The following is a 23,178-nucleotide window of genomic DNA, read 5'->3' as shown; positions in this document are numbered from 1 at the left end:
AAATAAGAGCGCGGGCGAGGAAAGGGATGGAGCCAGGCTTGGTTGGTCTCACCACAGTTTATTCCAAACTTCTTTCTCCATTCTCCTCTGATTCTCCTCCTCTTCTTCCTCCCCCATCCTACTTCATTCTCCTTCTCTGCTTCCACTCGACTCGCCCCAGCCCCCTCACACAGCTACCTTAAATCTCCCGCATCTGCTCCGGATGCCGCAGGCGGCAGGCAGGGGCTTACGTGTAGGTGTGGTTACAATCCATAGGGGTTAAAGTTCTATCCCTTAGAAGATGCTTTCACTAGGACAGAATCTCTCTCAACTGGACATCCGCCCAAGAGCGGAATTCCATGGGTGTGTTTCTCCTCTCTTTGTCTGACTAATGTATAAGTATTCATATTATAAATCATTTTGTAAGGACATAGCAAGAGACGCATTAAGCTTATAGAATTGCTCTCCGGGGGTCACCTCGATCTCAGACTACAGCGCTCAGGCCAGATTAGTCTTTCCTAGCCCTAGCAGGGCCTAGTTTCGTCGTTGCTTTTGGATCATGACATGACAGCCCATGACCAAGCTCTTAACATATAGTTAAGCATTAGGCGCTTTGGCAGGCCCATCTTGATGCCAGGGTAGCACATAACTCACCGCTTGCCCTGGGTCCATCTCGTCCCCCGTTGGGACCCTGCTTTTGAGGGTGCTAGGAAGAAAAGGCAGCTGAGGCTTAAGTCAAGAAAGCAGATGCCCGGGAATGAATAATATATGAAGCCAATTAAATCCCATGTTACCAAAGCATATTAATAAAAGTCTTTCTTTGTCCATACAAAAAGGATATTGTTTTAAGGTAAACTATTCAAAAGAAATAATAGAGGAGAAAGACAATATTAACTTAAAGGCAATATTAACTTACACTGTCCTAGCAAGGTCTGACCTTATAAATTAAGAGTTTGAATAGAGGAAGAGCAGGTAAACTGGTAGAAGTGGTTACAGATAAACAAAGGAATGGGGGTGACTCGGGAGCACTTTGATGGGCGTGACTGATAAACCTAAGCTCCTACTGGCAAGGGGGAAAGGAAAAACCAATGATATCCAACAGGCAAATAAATATGGATGCCCAGGAATGAATACCATTTTGGAGTCAATTCACCCCCATGTTACATAGCATAATATTAGCTGTCTTCCTGTGTGTACAAAAAGGACGCTGCTAAATAAACCATGCAAATAACAGAAAGGAAAGATTAAAGAAATATAGGACTATTAGTGCTTGATTGGAATTAGGTGTGCCTCAGGGGCACTGTTGTGGGAGTGGCTTAAACCTTAAGTTCCCTGTAGGAGGAGCAAGGACAACCCAATGTTACCCAACAAGTGTGGGCAGAAGGTTCTGGCTTAATTTAGAAGTGGCCTTTGTTTGTTTATTAATGAGGATATTTTTCTACTGAATGACTTTCTTTTCTAAAGGGGTAGAAGGCCAAATGTCTGTGAACCTCTGTTCTAGATGGTTGTGATCATAGAGGATGCTGTACAGGCAAATCTTCTTGAAACGTGCTTGGATCAGGGGCGGATTGGATTTCTGTAACTGATAAAGAACATAGGGTAGGGACAAGGGGCATTCATTTCAGTTAAGCAGAGGAAGATTAAAAAGGGGAATATTTGGAGAACCATGAGAAAATGCATCACTGATCACTTGTATCACTTGTAGTCCCGTTGATCTTTGATTTGCTCGAGCGGGCACCAGTAACGTCTCCATTTGTCCCTGTCACGAGCTAGTGCAGCCCAATGATACCTGCTCACTCCAGGAATAGGAAGAGCCTCAAACCGTTCATTCAGGGATTTGACGGAGAAATTTGACCATCTAGTTGGTGGGCGGCCATGAGGTCTTCTGATGTCCATGGGATCCTGTTGGTAACAGCTTTAGTACAGCGGTCATCTCTGAATCGCATTACATGACCAGCCCATCTGATTTTTGATGCCTTGGCAAACGAGACAGCATCCCTGATTCTTGACCATTGATGGAGGTCAGAACTCTGGATTCCTTCTCTCACTTGAGTGAGATATGATATTCCCAGCATAGCTCTTTCGATTCCTCTTTGGGATACCCTAATAGCGTTCTTATCCTGTTTGTGTAGGGCCCAGGTCTCTGAGGCATAGTTAGTGCAGGAAGAACAGTGGAATCAAAAAAATGTGCCCGGAGTCAGAGGTTCTTCATTTTCTTAACCACTTCTTCGATGCTCTTGAATGCATTCCACCCTGCTCTTTTCCTCCTGCGCAGTTCTGGCACCTAGTCGTTCCTCATGTTGATTTCTCGACCCAGTTACACATAGCTGCTGCATTTGGAAATGTTTGTTCCATTGAAAGCAAATGGAGCTTCAGGGACCAGTTCGTTTTTCATGAACATCGTCTTGTTGAGATTCAGCTGCAATTCGACCTTTCCACACTCGTGGTTGAAGTCGGCCAGCATTTGTGCCACTTGGCTAATGTTTGGTGTTATGAGAACGATGTCATCAGCGAAGCAGAGGTGGTGTAATTGCCAACCATCTCCCTTCACTCCCATTCCTTCCCATTCCAGTTGTCACATGATGTTCTCAAGGGTGGCACTGAAGAGTTTCGGAGAAATGGTATCACCCTGATGCAGCCCTCTCTTTATATCAATGATCACTTCCTTGTAGAATGGTGAGATCCTGGTGGTGAATACACAGTACAGCTCACAGAGGATTTTGATATACTGAGTTTGAATGCCCTGTTTGGCCAGGGCTTCGATGACCGCCTCAGTCTCAACAGAATCAAAGGCCTTCTTTAAGTCAATGAACGTTAGACACAGCGGCATCTTGAACCCTTAGCATCTTCAATGAGTTTGGTCACTGTGTGGATATGGTCTATCGTGCTGAATCCCCTTTGGAACCCGGCTTGCTAGCATGATTATCCTTCCTCTAGTGTTCTGCCTATTCTATTCAGGATGACACGTGTGAACAACTTGTAGATGACAGACAGCAGGCAGATTGGGCGATAGTTGCCGATGTCATGGATGTCTCCCTTCTTGTACAACAGAACAGTCCTCCTGGTTTTCCACTGGGATGGAACCTTGCATTCAGACAGGTAGTATGTGAAGAGTCGGGCCAGTGTATTGATGAGTACTGGAGGCAGATTCTTCTGCATCACTGATACAGAATTTTATTTTTAAGGAAAATTAGTAATGTTAGAGAATAAACAATGTATAAAACCTAGCCCAAGCATTGACATTGATTGCTCTCCAGAGATACACAGGCTTTTACTTCTGATTTAGATAGATGCTGGGAGGAAGTCTTGAAGATTGTGATATGTGGAAGGCAGAGCTAGAGTTTAGAAAGATGCCTGTGTGGAGTTTAGAAAGATGCCTTCATGGAGTGTATAGAGTCAAGGTAAAGGATAAAGTACAAGAGAGACAAAAGGCAATCTAACTCCCAATTATGAACTGCATGAGTTAAGAGTAGAAATGGGGTACTAAATAATTGATGATTTTATAATTTTATTCTTATAATAGTCTTATGAATATTGGTCCTATTGACACATTTTATTGGTGTGTGACTAAATAGAAGATTAATAACTTGTTCAAGATGGCAAATTGATCATTTTACTATGATAGTATTGATAAAGAATTTAAAGTGAAATATTTGTTTTTTCATTCTTTGCCAGGTTCTCAGAAACATTATGGTATTTTTCCAACTTAATAGATACCATGCAGGGTATACACAAGCAACATTGAGCAATGCTTGTCAGGCCCAAACCCTCCACACACCCTCCCACCCCCCATACATATCCTGATTTTTATAGGTGAACATTGATATATTAATTAGTGTTTTAGTGCAAATTGGGTAAGCTGTTATGAGTTTAATCAAGTTTGGATAAAAGAAGGAGGAAGAAGACAGTTTACATTATTTTAGTCTCTTGAACCAAATAGCATCTTAACTTATTTAATGGGATTTATATGTATGAATAAAATTATTTCTAAAACAATTCAACTTAAAGAAATACTAAGATTATAATGCCAATTGATGCTGGAGTTCAAGGTCTTTTTTTTTATTTGTATCTCAATATCTCTCTGTTGTTGGGGGCATGCTATTGTGATATAATTGTCCTTTTCAAAGCCTCATTCTTTAAATGGCCTCAGTGAGTTATAATTTTCATATAATACATTTTACTTAAAGGCATAACTTAATGCTTTTGCCATATTTGAGTTTGTTGAAATTTTAGAACATTTGTATCACTTTACAAAAGAAATGCTTTACTTACTTCAGCCCTAAACAACCACTAATCTACAAACTGCTTACATACATTTGCATATTTCATGCAAAGAATAATATGTGTATAACCTCCTTCCCCCCACACTGGCTTAGTACATCTTCTTGAGGTTCATCCCTATTGTAATATACATCAGCATCTTTTTTCTTGCTAAATAATATTAAAATGTATGTATGAACACATTAGTTTTATATTCTAATTAATCAGTGGACTTTTAATTTTTGTAAATGTTTGGTTAATTGACATTTTTTCTTTTAATTTTAGTGACTTTGGGGACATATCTGGCATTGCTTATATCTTATTCCTATTTCTGTGCACAGGTGTCATTCCTGGTGGTGCTCAGGGGACCATAGATGGTGTTGGGAACCAAACCACTGGCAGTCTCATGCAAGGTAGTATCTTACTGTACTATATCTCCAGTCCTACTTAACTTTTTCTTTAATAAAACCTTTGCAGTAGTGAATAACACTAAGAATATTCACATGTAGATTTTATGTGATCATTTATTATTTTCACCTTTTCAGATACCTAAGAGCAGATATACAGGGTTAAATGATAAGCTTAACATTTTGAGTGTTTCTGTTCCAAGTTGATTTTACTATATTTTATAGTTTCTCCTGGTAATATATGAAGTCTAATTTATTAATTCCCTTGCCAACACTGGTTATTTTATTTATTTATTTTTGAAGATAGCCATACCTGGTGGTGCTGCATAGTTACTCCACAATTGGGGCTCCAGAGTCATTCCTGGCAGCTGGAGTCATTCCTAGCAAGGGCCTATCAGCATGATCCCTCATGCAGGGATTGCACTCCAGCCCCGTGAGTTATCTCCCAGTCCTCAAAACTGGTGATAATAACCAATGATAACTTTATTCTTAGTCCTTTTATTCTTGACAGCCAAGTGTATGTGAAAAGATATTGTCATTGCATGTGAGATTTTGCTGGGGATTGGACATTGGACCTCAGGATGTCTGGGCAGACACTCTATCAATGAATTCTTCCAGCACTTCACAGATATTTTCAGTTGATGAAGTCTACCTTGTTCCTCTTCTCCTTTATTACTCGTAGTTTTGATGCTAGATCTAAAGAAGTATTGTCTAATACAAGGTCATAAAGATTTATGACTTTTCTTCCTAAATCTTTTATCATTTTAATTACTGCATATATTTATGATAACAATCCATTTTGAAGCAATTTCCCTGAAAGGGAGAATTTTTTCATGTTTATTTTTGGTATCATGACAAATTAAACTACCAATGTGTGTGATGCCAGGAGTGAATACAGGGAGCCACATATATAAGGTATGTGCACCAGAACCTTGGCATAGCAAACAAGAAGGCAAATTATTTTATAGAGAAATGTTCCTGTAGACTGCAGAACATGCTGGGACAACAGCACATTGTTTAAAAAAATAATTTTTGTCTATATATCTGCTATTAATCTGGAACATTATTACCCAGATGTTTTAGATGCTCTGCTTCCATTCTCCTATATATCTCAACTTCTTCTTCAGTACATGTTTTAGGGGGGAAAAGAGATATATATTATCTATCTATCATCTATCTATCAATCTTAATGTTCTGAGAAGATAATTGTCATTAAACTAATAGCTGCACTATCACCTCTGTTGAAGAAAGTAAATATTTAATTTTGTGTGTGTGCATAACTGTAATTTAACCCAGAGCTTCACATACATATGGCATGCATACTCACTTTGAACTCAAGGGCCCAAATATACCATTTTTTATAGAAATGTATCTGACTCTGGGGCTGCAGTAAAATCTTCTATGGGCGAGTGAATCTGGGGTGCTTGGGAGGGACCAGGGCTCATCTTTTTCTTTTCTTTTTTGTAATTGAATCACCGTGAGATGCAGTTACAAAGCTTTCATGTTTGAGTTTCAGTCATACAATGACTGAAACTCATCCACCAGTGCACATTCTCCACCACCAATGTCCCCAGTATACGCCCCCCCACTTTCAAACCTTCCCCCCTACCTCTATGGAAGAGAATTTCCCCCATACTCTCTCTCTCTCTACTTTTTGACAATTTGGTTTGCAATATAGATACTGAGAGGTTATCACGTTTGGTCCTTTATCTACTTTGAGCACACATCTCCCATCCTGAAAAATTCCTCCAACCATCATTGTCTTAGTGATCAGGGGTCATCTTGTGTCTGGTGACTTCTCTAGGGCCTAATGGTGCACATCCACAGTGCTCAGGGACATCATATCTATCCCTTTGGTTTGGTTTGAGGAGGGTGCACACCATAAAACATGCCAAAGGGTCTAAATCAGAGCCTTGTGCATGTTCGACATGTGCTCTGCCATATGCACTATCTCCAACCCCCAAATTTATCATCATCAAATATTTTGAGGCATGGATATGAAAAGCAATCTCTAAAAAGTGCCCACTACTCGGCCTCCCATACAGAAAGCAAACAGAATGCTTGTGTCATACATGCAAATTAAAAGGCGAATTATTCATTTGTTACATTGTGCAATGTAAGAAAGACTGGTACGGACCTAAGGCTGAACAGGTATGTACATGTGGTGTGCTTTGTTAATGAAGAATGACCTAATAGTTAAAATCTTCCTTTACCTTTTGAGCCCTTTATGTAAAACTGAGTTTTGTTTTTAATGTTTATTATTAAAGAATATTAAAAAGAGGAAGTTGAGAAGCCTTTTTTTCCTTTTTAACAACAACTATAAAATATCTAATTAGTTGAAAGTTAGAAAGGGCAGAGTAGTGGAATTGTCACAGACTGTGAGGTATGCCTCTCTCATTGCTCACAAGGTCACTTGTCAGAAGTAAACAACAAGAACAAAAAGGTAGCAGGAAAATAAGATTCGGTGGTTTCCTCTCAGGATAATAAATTTAAGACAATATTTCTGAAAATCACATCGTAAGGATTTTAGAAAAATAACTGACAGTTCTGATGATACTTCGAAGAGAAAGTTAATGACAAATACCTTAAGGAAAGAGAGAGAGAGAGACAAATACAGAGAAAATGTTCAAGGGCAACTGAACTTACAGCCTTCTGATTGTCTCCACAATACTATTTTTTTGCTGATTATTATAAAAGAAAAATGTCAATGAGACAACATGAGTAAAGTTGATTCTGCTGGGCTCGTAAAATCATGAAGGATATTTGTCTCTGAAAGTTTGGCTGAGAGTTTATAAATATGGTTAAGGGACAGACTGAAAACAAATGAATTAGGATGTAAAATATTTCAAGGCATGCTTTATGTTTTCTTGATCTACGAATGATCCAGCATTTACTGTTTCAGCATCATATAGTTCACTGGGAGCACAGTTCAAGTCTAATAAAGTTTTAATAAAAAACAAAATGAATGGGAGGCTGGAGGGATGCTATGGGTACTAAGGCACTGGTCTCACATGCAGCCAACTCCCTTTGATTCCTAGAACCACATGCAGTACCCTGAGCTCTGCAATATGTAGAAATAAATTTCCAACAAAGGGGTTTGTTTGGGAACTTACAGTTGTGTGTCATACACAGGATACCATGTTTGATCAACGGGGGTACATTGAGACAACTCTAAGCAGTTTCAGCATGGCGGAAAAAGTGGTGGCAGGGGAGATACTAAATCCTACTGGCTTCTGTCATGACCAATTGATATATTCCATTTCAAAGTGTTCAATATATTATCAGAGAAATGCTTTCTAATCTGGGATGGCTGGCAGTCATTGTAACATCATTCTGATGTCATCTTCGACTCTGGCAAAGAGCCACAATAAGCATGAATGGTGAGCCATCCTGAAAAAGATTTTTTGTGTGTCTCTCTGTGTATTTAAATAAATGATTAATATTAAATCAAACTGAAGAAACAACTCACTTGAAATAGTGGAGGTCATTTTCTAACTGCTACTTTATACTGTAAACTGGCATCATGCCAGGGAGACAGAAGGGAAAGCCCTATAATAAAATATGTTTTAATAAATTATTAATTTTTTCATAGCCAGGCTAAAGATTTAGAAGGAGGGAGGCATTTTCTAACTAGGCCACAGCTTATGGAGGTTAAAACTCTTTTTCTTTTGCCCATCATTGCAATATGTATGAGCCTTTGCTTTCTCTAATCGTAACTGCAGAGCACAATCAATATTTAAGTGCTGAAAGATCAGCAATAATAGATGCACACTGAATAGATCAATATTTAACCTCTTATGGACTATAACTTTAATCTTAGCCCCAATTACTCCATGGCATGGGGGTTGCTTTTTAATGTCTTGGGGATTCAGAATCTCATCAATTTCATTTTAATTGTGAGACACCTGTAGAAAGAGCTATTGGTTAACATTATTTTGAAACTATACTGAAGTAGGATCAACATCTGATCAAAATAGTTTATTCAGTAATAATATATTTAGAGTGCAATTCATATATATGTGTGCATATATATATCATCATCATCATCATCATTATCATCATCCCACTGATCGTCGATTTTCTCAAGCGGTCTCAGTAACATCTCCATTTGTCCTAGCCCTGAAACTTTAGGAGCCTCTCTTTACTCGTCCTTCCCAATGGTGGTGCCACATTGGAGGTTCTTTCAGGGTCAGGGGAATGAAACCCATCATTGTTACTGGATTTGGCATATGAATAAACCATAGGGAGCTTGCCAGGCTCTCCCATGTGGGTAGGAAACTATCTGTAACTTGCCAGGTTCTCTGAGAGGGAGAACTAGGCTATAAGATGTTGCCCTTCTGAGAGCTTGATTTTTTTTTCAGGTTTCTTCTGAAAAAAATATTTTTTATAAATTTATTCTTTTATTTTTTATATAAATTTATTATTTTATTGAATCACCATGTGAAAAGTTACAATGCTTTCAGGTTTAAATCTCAGTTATACAATGCTCGAATACCCATCCCTTCACCTGTGCACATATTCCACCACCAAGAATCACAGTATACCTCTCTCCCTCCCCCCCACCTCCCCAGCCCTCCACCCCGCATGTGTAACTGGTAAATTTCACTTTACTTTGATTACATTCAATATTTCAACAAAAAACTCACTATTATTGATTTGGAGTTTCTCTCCCCTAAAGTCGACCTGCTGAAAAGAAAGCATTTGATAATTTGTTTTCCATTGCTGAGAATGAAGAGATATGAGATCGAGAGGCCATACTAGCAGCCGCACGGGTTTGGATTTCTGTATTTTAGTACTTTAGTAACTAAGTCCAGAGAAATATCTGCCAGAAATTGCATCATTGTAAGCTTGTACCTCTCAGCTACTTTATATTCCATATATGAGTGCGATCTTTCTATGTCTGTCTCTTTCTTTCTGACTCATTTCACTCAGCATGATACTTTCCATGTTGATCCACTTATATGCAAATTTCATGACTTATGTTTTCTGACAGCTACGTAGTATTCCATTGTGTAGATATGCCAGAGTTAGACCTCCACCTATCACCCTGTACAAAGGTCAGATCAAAATGGATTAAAGACCTCAACATCAGACCAGAATCCCTAAGGTACATTGAAGACAAGGTCGACAAAACCCTCTACCACATTGAAGACATGGGAGCTTGCTTTTAAGTCTCTAAATGCTGGCCGTGTATGGGATTACACGGCGCTGGAGGCAGTCCCTGGGTGTGACCGCCTAGCTACTGGGAAATGGGAAATCTGGGCGGAAGAGGCCCAGTTCCAATCCGAGAAGGCTTGGAGGTCTCAGGCCCGGGTACCACACACCTGGGTTCCTCTGCTGGTACCTTCATGCGTGAGGCTCGTTCGAACATGTGGAGAGGGGCCTTGAGCATGGCTGTAGGTTCTGGAGGTCTTCGGCCGCTGGAGCTCTGCTCAGGGCAGGGAAGGAAGCTGCCCATCCTCTCCAAGGGGCCCTGGGGAAGACAGCCAGGCATGCAGGCAAGAGACTATATAATAAAATAATAATAATAATAATATTAATAATAATGCATACATGTATACATAAATAAAGATTTGGTTTGGGGATCATACCCATCAGTGCTTAGGGTTATTTCTGATTCTATGCCTAGAGATCATTCCAGACAGTGGTTACCAAGGACTGAATCAGAATCAGCTGAAGTTCAAACAAGTAACTCAATCCTTTGAATTATCTCCCTGGCCCCAATATTGGACTTTTTCTAACTATGGAGAATTAAGTTGTTTTCAAATCATGGAGAGTATTTTCATGTAATGGTCCTTGAAAATGTCACATTGGCTACTCCTGGAGAGACATTTTGGCTAGTTTATCTCTTTAAAGTGACACAATTTATAATTATATAAAATATTACTTTATTTTTCAGCTATCACAATTTAGTGAATTATGATTATCTTTATCTGATGTTCTATAAAGGGTTTTAAAGAAACTAACATTCTGAAAATAAGCTTCCTTAAAAATAGAAATTTCCTGGTATTCATCTTTACTATTCTTGGGTGTAAGTCTCCCATTCTGTACAGACTGAATGATGGCCACTCAATACCTCTATTGCAAACCACAACACCCCAAAAGAGAGAGAGAGCAAAAGAGAATGTCCTGCCACAGAGGCAGAGTGGGGTGGGGGGATGGGGTGGGGGTGGTGGGAGGGATACTGGGATCATTGGTGGAGGAGAATAGGCACTGGAGAAGGGATGGGTATTCGATCAGTGCATGACTGAAACGTAAGCATGAAAGTTTGTAAGTCTGTAATTGTACCCCACAGTGATTCATTAAAAACAACAAAAAAAAAATGAACAAAGGCCAGCCAAAAAAAATAGAAATTTCAATGTAAATCTCTTGAGAGATAGTTATTAAGTATGAGTGCTGTTTTCTAAAGTTCAATCTTATCTAATGCTAGCAACAAAAATCTGTACCTTCAGTGCCCTGTTGCAACATTTACTACAAATAAATAGAAAGAACTAATACCACTTTTTTTTTTAGTAGTTCTATTTTTTTTTTTTTTGCACTGCACTAGCTGTGCTCAGGACATACTCCTGGCTCTGTGCTCAGAGGTCATGCCAGTCAGACTAAGAGGATCATATGGAGTGCTGGGGATCAGACCCAGGTCACCCATGTTCCAGGCAAGATCCATAATCACTGTAATACCTCTCAAGACCCATGTAGTTCTACTTGTAATATATGTTTGTGTATAAGTATGTCTGTGTGTATGTGTGTGTGAGTTGACACAGAATAAGAGTGATGTCAGATTTCCAGTTGGTGTAAGTATATTAATAATGATTACTAGTTATAATTTTATATATAAAATTCACCAATCTGACGAATTAGAAAAATATATTAAAAATTAAACGGGAAAACTAGGACTAACAATGATATTTGATATTTAAATAGCAGCTAATATAGTCATTTGTGTTTTGTTACTTTTCCTACTTCTTTTCATTCTAATATGTAACAATGCATACTGAATGATGGAAACTGTCACCAAAACTATTTGCAATCACTCCTTTCTACGGAAGACCAAAGCAATCAAGGAAGTAAACCAAAAACAAAAAACCCAAAACAAACCATAACAGTAACAACAACTTCAACAATAGCAAAACACCTGTTGAACTTGAGGGTATGGAGAATGACTATTTTTTTCTTTTAAAAAAATCTCTCCTACTTTGTTCTAAAGCCATCTTAATTGTAAAACTATAGTGTGATAGTACAGAAGTAGCACAAGTTTCTAAAATCCTGAAAATAATCATATCTCTGAATTCAGAAAGAAACAGAGCGGTCCTGTTATACAGAGTACAAGAAAATCCTTCAATTTTTCTCCTATTATTTCTTCCTTCCCCCTTTCCCTTTTCCCAGCCCTCCCTTCCTTTTTTTCCTTTTTTCTGCATGGGCAGACCGGATTTCTAGTCTGCACAGAAGCCAATGAAGATAAACAATTTTGTTTGCTTGTTTGTTTGTTTGTTTGTTCCAGAGGAGTCAGTTTGTATGTAAAATATGCATGTACACATGCTCACACATACACATACACACACATGCAAACATACCACACACACACACACACACACTTTCATACAAACTGAAACAGTAGAAAAAATTCCACAAAGGACTGAGATAGGAAAAGCATAACCAAAATTCAAATATGAACCATCGCAAACTGAGGTAATCCTCACTGAATACCAGCAGAAATAAGAAGTGAATTCAAGGCTTTGAAAGGTTATAAACTATGTAAATTATTGTCTATGTGTTAACTCATCTTACAGACTGCTCATGTGAGAGACAGACTCACAGAACATGTACGTAAGTGGTCAGAACAACAGTAGAGCAGGTAGGGCATTTGCCTTGCATGCATCTGACCCTGCCTTGATCCCCCACATCCTATATTGTTCGCTGAGCACCACTAGAAATAATCCCTGAGCATAGAGCCAAGAGTAAGTTCTGAGCACCTGATCATCATTTAGTGTGGCCAAGAAAATGTCCTCCCCTAAATAAGGAATATGGGCTTAAACTTAATCTTGAAAAGTAAATTTACATTACAATCAACACCTATAATCTGATTTACATTTTTATGTGTTGACTGGATACAAATCCCAACAAAAATAGACACTGTGCACCAGATTTAAGGCCCAATTTTTTAACAAGTCTAAATTTACCCAAATATTAAATCTGAAAGTAGGCTAAAGATGGCTGGGGGTTGGGGGTGGGTGGGAGGTATACTGGGGGCATTGATGGTGGAAAATATACACTGGTGGAGGGATGGGTGTTTGATCATTGTATGACTGAAACTCAAATATGAAAGTTTTGTAATTGTAGCTCACAGTGATTCAATAAAAATATAATTTCAAAAGATTCAAATGTTCTTTATTTATGGTCATGGAAATATTAACCAAAATGACAATGAGATATCATCTCAAATCAGTGAGAACAGAAAAGACAAAAGAACCTAAAACAACCAGGATTGGTGGTATATGTCAAAATAGAACCCTCATTTGCTATTGGTGAGAATGTCTTTTTTCAGTTCCTATTGTAAACAGTGTGGAGATTCCTCAAATAAGTATAAAAAATAAATTTCCCCAAGACCCAGAGATTACATGTTTAGATATATACCCTCCAAACACAAAAATATTATTTCAAAAAGATGTATACAACCAATGTTCATTGTACTGCCAGGATATGGAAACATTTAAATGTTCAATAACAGCTGACTGCATAAAGAAATGGTGTTGGGGCCACAAAGACAGTACAGCAAATAAAGTGTTTGTGTCGCATGTAGGTTTAATCCCCAGCTCTCTAAATGGTTGTGTGAGCCCTACTAAGAGTGATCCTCTGATCATAGAGCCGGAATAAGCCCAGAGCACTGTCAGGTGTGGCTTGAAAAAAAAAAAAAAAGGAAATTCTGTTATATTCACACAGTGGAATACTACGCAACTTCTAAGAAAATCTGAAACCTTGCTGTTTGCTACAGTGTGGTAGCATGTCAAATAAAATGAGTCTGAGGGAGAAGGTCACATACTGGATGATCAGACTCATCTGATATATGTAGAAAAAAATAAGGGAATAGTAAGCTTCAAATGATGACAAAATCTTATCCTTGATTATAAGACAGATTACCAATAACTGGGGCAAAGGGAAAGTGAAGAAGAGAGAGTTCTAGAACTGACAGAAGGAGAATGGAGGGGGACCTTGGGCACTGTGTTACAGGTAAAGGTGCACCAAATTCACACATTAAAAGCCTAAATATAAACAATGTTGTTTGTATTGAAATATCTGTTACTTATACTACAATAAAGATAAAAATTAAAATAAAAAATATTTAGACTTGGGAGAATCTGATTAAGAATCAAGAAAATATGGTCAGTTACCAAAGAGAAATGTACATGCAGATGACAATCCTGAGATGATACAGAAATCACCACAAAGAGTCTTTTAATAATTTACGATTCTACCTAATAAGATAAACATAAACTCTACTCACATGAATGGGCAGTCAGACATTCTCAGTATAGAAATAAGAAGACCGCATTCAACAGAATTTTTATAACAGAAAAGGAATTCCTTTTTTATAGAAAAAGAATATCTTAAGTTTAAAATTTTCTGAAGGTACCACAAGTCAATAAAATTGCAGCTAGAACAATGGATATCATTAAGTATAAAAAGACAAAGAAACTTGGCCTTAAGAACCTATAGGAAAATAATGTAATAATCAAATCCTGACAAAATCTCCCAGGAGATGCACACCAAGCAGTTAAACCTTATGGAATCACTGGTCCCCACAACTCAAAGCCCTGGGGCACCCATGGGAGGCAGGAGGGCTGAACACCTGCTGAAGTAGAACTCAGGCAGCAGCACCCATCCCCACCACTCCAGCTATGCCAAGGGCTCAACTCCTCCACCTCACAATTAGTCTCTGAAGAAACACCAATCTAATAATCCCAGGTGCCTAGTAACAGGGCTGAGAACTCTGATGTTTTTTCTGAGTCAGGGTGGATAGCTTCTCTCTCCTCCACCTCCCGTACTTACAGAAGCCCCTGCAGCCCCGCCCACCCCCACATCTGTCTCATTGTCGACTCACACTCAGGAGCCCAGACCACTGATCTGGAAATGTTTGAACTGAGAGTTTGCATACATGGCCACGAGACACCTCCAGAAGTAGCAAAAAAAAAACTTAATCAATTCTTAGGTAAGGACTTACCAATTATGAGATCTAGATATAACAGTGTTTGCATAAATTTATTTTCTAGATTTATTGATTTTAATATTCCAACTTTGCTTTAATCCTAGAATTGTATCATCAGCTGCTGCCTTTTTCTACATTAAAAACTAAATTATCTTTAAAAAGAAAAGTAATACATTATTAAATGCCTTTCACACTTGACTTCCTGAAAGTAAGAAATTATTGCACAAGGCATATTTGAAGAAATACTAATTGAAGTATCTTAAACTTGGTGAAAAGCACGCATTTATAAGTTCAAGAAATTCAGTAAGCTCTAAATGCATAATTATCTTGAAAGCATTTGTACATGTAAGGCTCCAAATATAGGATTATTGAAAACTGGTTAAGAAAAAATTAAAAGTCCACAATTATACTTAAAGATTTCAACACCCTTTTTAAAATTTATATATCCAGTAATAGAAAAATAACAAGATCTAAAATAATTCTAAGCAACACTATCAATTAAGGATAGCAGAGCTGTCAATCTATGGAATGTCAATCAAATATGGACTGTCATTTTTTTTGTATGACTTAATAATGATTTTTTAAATGAAGCCATTAAGTTTGCTTATACATGAATGGACATGAAAGTATCATGCTGGGTGAAATGAGTCAGAGGGGAGAGGGAGGAACATAGAATAATCACACTCATTTGCAGGATGTATAAAAATATTTTTTAAAAATCATAGCATGTGAATACTATACCCAAAGATGGTAGAAATGAGGGCCAGGAGGACTAGTCATTGGTAGAAAGGAGGAGAGGGATTGCCACAAAGGGGAGTCCAGTTCAGACAGAGAGAAGACCACAATGGCAATGATAGTAGAAAATGATCACTCTGAACAAAATTTGAGTACTGAATGGAGGAAAAGTGATATGCATGATAGCCTTTCAGTAACAGTATCGCAAATCACAGTGCCTAAAAGAAAAATAAGAGGGTGAGAGGAGAGGGGGGTTGGAAGGGGGGAGAGAGAGAGAGAGAGAGAGAGAGAGAGAGAGAGAGAGAGAGAGAGAGAGAGCCATAGAAGCAGATTGGGGGGTAGCGTGGGGGAGCAGGGCTGAAACTGGGAACAATGGTGGAGGCAAATGTGCACTGGTGAGGATGGGTGTTGGAACATTGTATGACTGAAACTCATTCATGAAGAACTTTGTAACTGTGTCTCTCACTATGATTCAATTTTTTTAAGAATTACATATATGTTTAAATAGTTGCAATTTAAACTTTATAGAAATACATTCCCAAAGCCCTCAATTTTATTCTTTTAGCTCCAAAGTCTAACATATTGGCTACTTTTTCTTAAAAAAGAGGTTGACAATCTTTGAACAAGAAATTAATGAACACTTGTAGAGCACCAGTTAACACATAACAATCTAATTTTTTCCACCTCTTTGTGAAATAGTCACCAAAACACATCATTTTATTGGTTATAAGCCAAACCTCAAAAATCTAGAAGAATAAAAACCATATAATGTGCATTTTCCTATGACAACAAGATTGAAATATAAATTGAAAACAAAAAGATATCTGGAAAATACCATATATGTTGAAATGAAATGGCACCAAACAGTTGTAAGAATGTATTTTAAAGTAAAACACAATTTTAGCCAAATACTATGCAACAGTATTTGTGGAATGTAGTGAGAACTGTGCTGAGGGACTTTTATAGTAGTAAATGGTTATATTAAAATGCTAAATGTCTTATAAAATCAGAGTTTTCATCTTGAGAAGTTGGGAAAAGGAAATGCCCCTCAAAAGACAAAAACAACAAAATGAATTAAAAAGAAAAAACAGTAAATAAAGCAAAATGGACCATATCAATGGGAAGAAAACGTGCATTTTAGAAAATATCACGAAATAGTGTAATTCACTACTTAGACTGACAATAAATAAATGGGGTAGATTCAAATTGATAAGAGTATCAATAAAGAAGAGTATATTGTTACAATGTAGTTGTAGCACTGTAGCACTGTCGTTCCATTGTTCATTAATTTGCTGGAGCAGGCACCAGTAACATCTCCATTGGGAGACTTTTTACTGTTTCTGTCATATCAAATATGCCAGGGGTAGCTTGCCAGGCTCTGAAGCGTGGGTAGGATATTCTTGATAGCTTGCCGGGCTCTCTGAGAGGGGCAGAGGAATTGGAGGAATCGGACCCCGGTCGGCCGCGTGCAAGGCAAACGCTCTACTCGCTGTGCTATCGCTCCAGCCCACAATGTAGTTGTAAAGGCTAAATACAAGAAATAAACACTATAGATATTTATTAGAAGAAATTAAAGAGGCAAATACTTACCTCCCCTCAGCAGGTTCCATGTTTATGAATCAGATCATATAATAGTGTTAAAGTAGCAAACAATATAGATTTATTGTGATCCCTATCAAAATTCCACACTTCTTCACATAAATTGACAAAATAATCCTAAATTTCCCCATATAAAATAAGACTCAAACATATCAGATATACTGTTAGCGTTCTTAGTGTTGTTAGCAACAATAAAAGTAATATTCTATTATTCTTGTGCATTTCACAAATGAAGTACTAAGGGGTTAAGAGTTTGGGGAACAGTTACCTCTTAGAACAGGGATTTGATTAAGCTAGAACAAGGTGCCAAAATTAGTTCATAAACAATTTGCTTTTACCTAGAAAGTTCTGAAGGATGGAAATCCAAGACCAAGTATCCTGCAGAACCAATGTCTGATGAGGATGTTCTTTCTCATTAGGAGACATACACATTTCTGTAAAATCACTTGATGAAAAGCAGAAGAGTTCTTTTAATTAGACATTTAAAAACCTTAAGAGATAAGGGCCAAATCCATTTCTGAGGAAACAGACATCTTGATAACATTCTCTTGAAGACCCCACCTTTTAGAGGCAAGTATTTGAGAATGAGGGTTATTAGCAAACGATGTTGAGGACACAAACTTAGTTACAGCACACTTAAACCAAACTTTTAATGTTTATCTTAAGTATAACCTTTATGCACAACGACGTTCTGACCCTTAACTTGTCAACATATTTAGGATTAACGCTTATAAACTAGTGAGTAAAAGTAATGACTGCCTCCTTAATGAGATCTACAAAATAAACAATCCAATTTTTAGTTTTATTAAAGTATTTAAAGAGTATTAGAGAAGATGAAAATTACCTAAATTTGTCTGAGCATTTCTCTATCAAATAATAGAAATATATAATTTAAATAGACTTAAGGTCATAAGCAAGTTATAGCCTTTCTTTAAGTTTTTGTCTCATGATATATTTTTAACAGCATACAATTTTAATTATAGTTTGTGATAAAATTTGCATTTCTGTGAATACTTTTAAGATTAAATTCTAAATTTATCATGAATATTATTTTTCCTGTATTCAAATTATTTAGTCCCATAATATACAACAGTGATAAAATGTCTTTTAAATAATTGACCTGGTACATATACTAACTTTTTTTTTCTTTTTGGGTCACACCTGGTGATACTACAGGCTTTGGACTCAGGAATCTCGCCTGGCCGTGCTCAGGGGACCACATGGGATGCTGGGAATCAAACCCGGGTCGGCAGTGTGCAAGGCAAATGCCCTACCTGCTGTGCTATTGCTCCAACCCCACATATACTAACTTTTAATTCTGAAAATAATTGAACTGGCACCTGTGTATTTTTTGACAAATATCATTTCAAGTGTTCTGATTATACAACTATTGTTAAATAAACCACAATAATTATTATAGAAAACTATCTTTGTGTTGGCTCACCAGTAGTGAGATTAAAGTATCTGACACCCAAAGTTAATATCTTCAGTTATTCACAATGAAACATTTCTAATTCTTCTGTAAAGATGAATGTATATGATTTATATTAACTGTTCATTTATCTGAACTTCTTGATTCCATTATATTTTTGGACATTAAACTGATGAAACATTAATTACATTTTAATTAGGAGAGATCAGAACATTTTAGCATCTTCTTAAGCGTAAAATGGGAAAAAAATAAAGTAAAAAATAAAAAAGGATTTTTGTCAGAGAAGTTGCTGTTCTTGCTTATTTACCTACCCACATTTAAAATCAACAGCAATAATGATACAAATATATACCAATTTTATATTGGGGAAACAAAATATGCAAATTTCAAACAAATATCCACAAAAATATTTTTTCTCTTTTCTGTGGAGGTAACAAAAACAAACACAGCTCCATGGTCTGGGGTGACTTCTGTTGGTACATAGGAGACCATGCCGTGCTGGAAATTGAATTCAAGATTTCAGCATGCAAGGCATGTGCTCAGCCAATTGTTTATTTTCTTCTACCACATAAAGCCACTCAGAATTTATTAGTAACACGACTTTCTTTGGGCTTACATTTTGTTTCAATTGGTTTCTCTAAGAGCCCAAACAAAACACTGACATGTTCAATAATTGCTAGTCATACCTAAATTATACACTAATTTGTTAAGGCACTATATTAAATATCACCAGGAAATAATTTTAAATAACTTAGGGTTTCTCATTACTTTATGAATTGTTTTCTTTATCTCTATCTTTCTGTCTTTCTTTCTTTAAAAAAAATTATTATTGAATCACCATGCGATAGTTATAGACTTACAAATTTTTGTTTGCGTTTCAGTCATACAATGATCGAGTACCCATCCCTCCACCAGTGCCCATTTCCAACAACAATAGTCCCAGCATCCTTCCCACCACACCCACCCTGTCCCCTTCACCCCACTCCACCTTCATGGCAGGGCATTCCCCTTTGCTCTCTTTCTCTTTTTGGGTGTTGTGGTTTGCTACAGAGGTATTAAGTAGGCATCATGTTCAGTCTAGTCTACTTTCAGCCTGTATCTCCCATCCCTAGTGGGCCAGCCTAGCACCCTTTGCTTGGTGATCCCTTCTTTATCAGAACTGCTTCTTCACCCAGCATGTGAGGCCAGCTTCCAAGCTGTGGAGTAATCCTCCTGGTACTTATCTCTACTATTCTTGGGTGTTAGTCTCCCATTCTGTTACTTTATATTCCACAAATGAATGCAATCTTTCTTTGTCTGTCCCTCTCTTTCTGACTCATTTCAATTAACATGATACTTTCCATGTTGATCCACCTATATGAAAATTTCTTGACTTCATATTTTCTAACAGCTGCATAGTATTTCATTGTGTAGATGTACCAAAGTTTCTTTATCCAGCCATCTGTTCTTTGTCACTCCATTTTTTTCCAGGTTCTGGCTATTGTGAACAGCGCTGCAATGAACATATAGGTGCAGATGTCTTTCTTATTTTTTGCATCTCTGGGATATATTCCCAGTAGTGGTATTGCTGGGTTAAATGGGAGCTCAATTTCTAATTTTTTGGGAAGTGTCCATACTGTTTTCCAAAAGGGCTGAACCAGTCAGCATTTCCACCAGCAGTGAAGGAGAGTCTCTTTCTCCCCACATCATGCCAACACTGGTCACTTTTGTTCTTTTGGATCTCTGTGGTGTGAGATGGTATCTCATTGTTGTTTTGATCTGCATTTCACTGATGATTAGTGATGAGGAGCATTTTTTCATGTGTCTTTTAGCCATTCAGATTTCTTCCTTGAGAAAGTTTCTGTTCATTTCATCGCCCCATTTTCTGATGGGGTTGGATGTTTTCTTCTTGTGGAGTTCAACCAGTGCCTTGTAAATCCTTGATATCAACCCCTTATCAGATGAGAATTGAGTGAACATCCTTTCCCATTCTGTAGACTGTCTTTGTTTTCTGGTCACTGTATCTTTTGAGGTACAGATGTTTCTCAGTTTAAGGTAGTCCCATTTGTTTATCTTTGTTTCCACTTGCCTGATCAGTGGTGAGTCCTCTTTGAACATACCTGTAGCATAAATGTCGTGGAGGTTTTGCTGACCTTGTCATCAATGTACCTTATGGATTCTGGTCTAATGTTGAGGTCTTTAATCCATTTTAATCTGACTATTGTGCATGGTGTTAAGTATAAGTCTAAGCCCATTTTTTTTTCATGTAGCTGTTCAGTATTGCCAACACCATTTGTTAAAGAGGATTTCCTTGCTCCACTTTACATTTCTTGCTCCCTTATCAAAGATTAGGTGATCATTTGAGGGTATATATAAGGATATTCTACCCTGTTCCATTGGTCTACCACTCTGCCTTTGTTCCAGTACCATGCATTTTTAATTATTATCGCTTTGTAGTAGAGGTTGATGTTGGGGAAGGTTATGCCTCCCATCTTCTTTTTCCCCAAAATTGCTTTAGCTATTCTTGGGGGGTTGTTGTTCTACATGAATTTTAGAAGTGTTTGGTGTACTTCCTTAAAGAATGTCATGGGTATCCTTATACGGTTCACATTGAATGTGTACAATGCTTTGGGAAGTATTGCAATTTTGACAATGTTATTTCTCCCAATCCATGAACAGGGGATGTGCTTCCATTTCTTCATGTCCTCTTTTATTTCGTGAAGTAACGTTTTGTAATTTTCTCTGTACAGGTCCTTCACCTCCTTAGTTAAGCTGATTCTGAGATACTTGATTTTCTGAGCATGATTGTAAACGGGATTGCTTTTTTCATATCACTTTTTTCTCTGTCATTATTTTCATATAGGAAAGCCAAGAACTTTTGAGTATTGATTTTATAGCCTGCAATTTTACTTTGCAAGTCTATTGTTTTGAGGAGTTTCTTGGTAGAGGTTTTGGGGTTCTCTAAATATAATATTATATCATCTGCGAATAGTGAGAGCTTGATTTCTTCTTTTTCAATCTGGATGCCCTTAATGTCTTTTTCTTACCTAATTGCTATTGCAATTATTTTCAGTACTATATTGAACAGAACTGTTGAGAGTGGGCATCCTTGCCTTGGTCCTGATCTTAGAGGGAAGGCCCTTAGTTTTTCCCCATTGAGGATAATGCTTGTTATAGGCTTGTGGTAGATGGTTTTGACTATATTGAGGAAGTTTCCTTCTATGCTCATTTTGGTGAGCGTTTTTATCATGAACAGGTGCTGGATCTTATCAAATGCTTTCTCTGCATCTATTGATATGATCATATGGTTTTGATCTTTTCTTTTGTTGATATGGTAGATTTTGTTGATTGACTTCCGAGTGTTGAACCATCCTTGCACCCTCAGGATGAATCCCACTTGGTCGTGTTGTATGATCTTTTTGATGAGTTTTTGGATTCTATTCACTAATACTTTGTTGAGGATCTCCGCATCCATGTTCATCAGAGATATCGGCTTGTAGTTTTCTTTTTTTGTGGTGTCTCTGTTTGCTTTTGGTATTCATGTGTATGTGCCTCATAGAAACTGTTTGGGAGTATTTCTGTTTCTTAAATTTCCTGGAAAATCTTGAAAAGAACTGGCAATAGGTCCTCTTTAAATGTTTGGAAGAATTCGCTAGTGAATCCATCTGGACCTGGACTTTTGTTTCTGGGGAGATTTTGATTACAGTTTCAATTTCCATGATAGTAACGGGTCCTCCCATTATTTTCCAGGTATTCCAAATTATTGTGGTTCAGCCTTGGCAGGCTATAGGAATCCAGGAATTTATCCATTTCGTCTAGATTCTCTTGTTTCATGGTGTACAGACTTTGGATGTAGTCTCTGATGATTTTTGAATTTCTTTGGTTTCTGTTGTGATGCCCCCCCCCCTTTCACTTCTGATTTGGTCTGTTAGAGTTCTCTCTCTGTCTCTTTGTGAGTCTTGCTAGTGGTTTATCAATCTTATTTATTTTCTCAAAGAACCAGCTCTTAGATTCATTGATCTTTTAGATTGTTTTTTGGGTTTCCATATCATTGATTTCTGCTCTAAGTTTTATTATTTCTTTACTTCTGCCTGGTTTGGGCTCCTTTTCTTGGCCCTTCTCTAAGGTCTTGAGCTGTGAGGTCAGGTTATTAATGTGGGACCTTTCTTCCTTCCTGAGATATGCTTGCAGAGCTATAAATTTTCCTCGTAACACAGCTTTAGCTGCGTCCCACGGGTTCTGGTAACTCATGTCTTCATTCTCATTTGTTTCCAGGTACCTAATGATTTCTTTCTTGATTTCCTTCCTGACCCACTCATTGTTCAACACTGAGTTGTTTAATTTCCAGGTGTATGATTTGTTGCTCTGTGTCTGTGCATGATTAACTTCTATCTTCAGTGCATCATGGTCTGAGAAGATAGTTGAGACAGTTTCTATCTTCCTAATTCTACAGTGGTATGCTTTGTGGCCCAGCGCATTATCTATTTTGGAGAGTGTTTCATGTGCACTGGAAAAGAATGTGTATTCTTTTTTATGGGGATGTAAAGCCCAGTATAGATCTATAAGCTCTCTCTTCTATTTCTTCC

Source organism: Sorex araneus, chromosome 1, assembly GCF_027595985.1.
Source record: "Sorex araneus isolate mSorAra2 chromosome 1, mSorAra2.pri, whole genome shotgun sequence".
NCBI classification, from domain to species: Eukaryota; Metazoa; Chordata; class Mammalia; order Eulipotyphla; family Soricidae; genus Sorex; species Sorex araneus.
Note: the sequence above shows the minus strand (reverse complement) of the source record.